Below are 4,134 nucleotides of genomic sequence, written 5' to 3'. Positions count from 1 at the left end.
CCAAAGATTCTATTTTACTTGGATCCACAATCAACACTCATGAAACAGCAGTCAAGAAATCAAGAGACATATTGCATTAGACAAATCTGCTGAAAAAGACCACTTGATGTGTTAAAGAGCAAAGATTTCATTTTGAAAACTAAGATGTACCTCACTCAAGCCATGGAGTTTCTAATCTTCCCATGTGCACGTGAAAGTTGAACAATTAATGGTGAACACTGGAGAAGAAATGATGTGTTTGAATTATGGTGCTGGTGATTAAAATTATAAGCACCATGGTTTACCAGAGGAACAAAAAGATTTGTCTTGGAAGAAGTTGAGTCAAAAGGCTCCTTGGTAACTAGGATGACTGAACTTTTGTCTTAAGTACTTTGGATAGGTTAGCAAGAGGTATCAGTCCCTGGAAAAGGTTATCTTGCTTAGTAAAGGAAAGGGTTAGTGAAAAAGAGGATGATTCTCACTGAAATGTATTGACACAGTGGTTGCAACAATTAGCAGAAATATAACACCAATTTCGAGGATGAAATTAGAACAGGCAGCATTTTATTCTGTTTTGCATGGGTTAACTATGAGTTGGAGCTGAATCAAAGGCACCAAAGAACAACAACATTATATATATATATGAGAATATTTTTAGGTGAATAACAAATAAGTTCTATGATATTTCTAAACTGAGCAACTCTGTCTCCCTTTAGTATCCTATGTGTGCTTTTCACATGATATGAATGTACACATAATTTACATAGGAGCTTTATATGTGAAAATATGTGTGTGCGTGTGTGTGTGTGTGCTGTATAGTCATTCTTGACTGTTAGATGCCCTATCTAGGGTTTCTGAGAAGTGGCTGGTGGATTTGAACTGCTGGCAATGTGATTAGCAGCCCAGCCAGAATCAGACAGGGACATGGATTCAAGGATAGCATTGCTATTGTCAAATGCCTTTTGGCTGAAAACAAGGAATAAGAATAGACTGTTTGGATTGTAACAAACTATGGATAATATTCTGAAGAACGGGAGTTTTAGAACACATAATTGTGCTCATGTCAAACCTGTACATCAAAGTGTAAGTTGTTCCATAAAAGGAAGGGGATAGTACATGGTTTAAAATTAGGAAAGGTTTGCATCAGGGTTGTATTCTTTCATGATACGTATTCAATGTGTATGCTGAACAAATAATCCAAGACGTTGTATTACCTGAAGAAGAATATGGAATCAAGATTGAAGAAAAAATCATTAACAACTTTTGATATGAAAATGAGACAATCTTGCTTGTTGAAAGTGAAGAGGACTTAAAATACATATTGATGAAAATTAAAGATAAGATTATCATAAGATCACCAAAAATGTTCACTGCTGAACCAATAAATAACATTATGATAAATGGAGAAAATAGTGAAATTGTCAACAACTTCATTTTGCTTGGATCCACTATAAACATTCATGGTAGCAGCAGTCAAGAAATTAAAATATTGCTTTAGGCAAATCTGCTGCACAAGACCTCTTTAAAAAGTGTTCAGCAGCAAATACGTCAGCTTAAGGATTAAGGAGCATTTGACCCAAGCCATGGTATTTTCAATAGCCTCATATGCTTGTGAAAGTTGGACAATGAATAAGGAAGCATGTGGAAGAATCGGTGCTTTTGAGTTATGGTGCTGGAGAAGGATATTAAAAATACCATGAACTACCAGAAGAATAAACAAATCTGTGTTAGAAAAAGCACAGCCAGTTACGCCTCTTGGAAGCCAGGATGGTCAGACTGTCTCTCATACATTGGACATATTACCAGGAGGAACTAGTCGCTGGAGAAGGACATCATGCTTAGTAAAGTGATTGGTCAGTATAAAGGGGGAAGACTCCAGAGAGACCGATTGGCACAGTGTGGACAGTAATGGGCTCAAGCATAACAATGGTTGTGAGGATGGCGGCGGAAGGGATAGTGTTATATTCTATTGTACAGAAGATTGCCAATAGTCAGAACCAACTCAACAGTACCTACCAACAACAACAACACATGAAATAAGTCTGTAAGTATTTCTACTAGAGTTCCCATTCATAAATACACAGGTTTATTCTGAAAAAAGTCTTATATATGTATGTTTTGTCAGGCATCTTCTCTCAGTAATACACTTGTCTTAGCCTTGTTATGGTTCCTTCCGAAAAATGTTCTAACCAAATAGTGGCTTTCAAGTTGATTTACTGTGCCAGCTATATTCCAAGCAGAGAAGTCACCTCAGAAGTTTATGATGACTGTTTTTAGAGATCCCTAAGGAGTAATCTTGATAAATTTTCCAGAAGGACATAGAATACTTAATATGGAAGAAGTTTTTTAAAAAATTGAAAACTACATTTGTGAGAAATAGGACAGCAAATTCCTTCTGCGGATCTTACTTTTCCAGCATGACAATGCATCTACAACTTTGAGGGCTAGGAGGATTTCCCTGGAAAAACTTAACTCACCCATGCTACCATCCTTATCTTGCCCTACAGACTTCCTGTTCTTCCCTAAACTCAAAGAACATTTAAAAGGTGCATCATTTGAATCCCTTAGAGATGCCCAAACTGCCATTTTGGGATAATGTAAATCAAAGAAAAGCAGATTCTTTTGGGGAAAGTGTCATGAATTAAATTGTGTGCCCTCAAGTTATGTCAGTTTGGTTTGGCCATGATTCTCTGTGGTTTGTCTGTTATGTGATCTGTTGTAATAAACCTATAGGAAGATTAAAAATGGGATTAAGGTGCTATAGGATAAGAACTGAATTGCTTATCACAAGGCCTGCATTTCAAACCCACCAGTTGCTCATTGGAAGCCCTGTACAAGGTAGCTGTGTTTCAGAACTTAATAATTGTTCCCAACACTTAATCCTATCATGGCCCTGATCTGATGTAAGGAGACCCCCAGGTGTGTGGTATGCCACACCTTTTTAATTTTTTTTATAAGGAGATAGAAGTGAGCAGAGTATATAACCATCAGGAAAGAGACCCAAGAGTGGAATGTATCCTTTAGACCTGGGATTTCTGAACTGTGAAGCTCCTGTTGTCATTGTTGTTGTTAAATGCCCTCAAGTTGTTTCCAACTCATAGCTACCCTGTGCAGGGTTTCTCAGGAGTAACTGGTGGGTTTGAACCACCAACCTTGAAGCTCATAGATCCAGTAAAAGACTGATTTCAAAACACATGGAGTTCTCCAAGGAATACTACAGATGCTGACAAGAAACAGGTCCTTTCCCAGAACCTATAGCATAGTGGTTACGAATCAGGCTGCAAACCTTAAGGTCAGCGGTTCGAAGCTACCAGCCACTCCTAGGGAGAAAGATGAGGCTTTCTACTCCCATAAAGATTTACACCCTTGGAAACCCTGTACAGGGTCACTATGGGTCGGAACCGACTCAACGGCACTTAACAACAACAACATGCTCTAAATTTGGATGTCTAGTCTCCTAAACTGTGACAGGAGTCCTGGTGAGGCAATGTAGGATGAGGACTCAACTGCAACGTCTGTTTGAACCACACGGTCAGCGATTCAAACTCACCAGTTGTTCTTCAGAAACCATATATATTGTCACTATGAGTAGGAACAAACTTGACAACACTTAATAACAACAACAAACCATGAGAGAATAAATCCCTGTTTGTTATAGCTGTCTACTTGTTGTATTTCTGTTATAGCAGCACTAGATAATTAAGACAGAAATGTTCCAAAAATCAAACCAGACCCACTACCATCAAGTCAATTCTGCCTTACAGCAATCCTATATTGATAGCATTTGAAGATTAAAGCTTTGCAGGAGCAGACAGCTAGTGATGCAAACACTGATTTCAGAAGTATATAGAACTAGATGGAGGATATATTGAGAAACAGTAGCTTCACATTTTAATATTCTTGTTTCATAATATTTTCTATGATTTTTTTCAGTAATATCATTTGACTTATCCTAGAATATATCCCCCAGTGAACAGAATTGAATGGAGGAGAATATATCTATATCTATCTATCTAGATATACATAGATATGTATAAATATATATATCTTGTTGTTGCTAACTGCCATTTACTTGGTTCGCACCCATAGCGATCCTGTACAGGTTTTCCAAGGAGAGTCTGGTGAGCTTGAACCATTGACCTTGCAGTTCAAACC

The sequence above is a fragment of the Chrysochloris asiatica genome, unplaced genomic scaffold (assembly GCF_000296735.1).
Source record: "Chrysochloris asiatica unplaced genomic scaffold, ChrAsi1.0 scaffold00075, whole genome shotgun sequence".
NCBI classification, from domain to species: Eukaryota; Metazoa; Chordata; class Mammalia; order Afrosoricida; family Chrysochloridae; genus Chrysochloris; species Chrysochloris asiatica.
Note: the sequence above shows the minus strand (reverse complement) of the source record.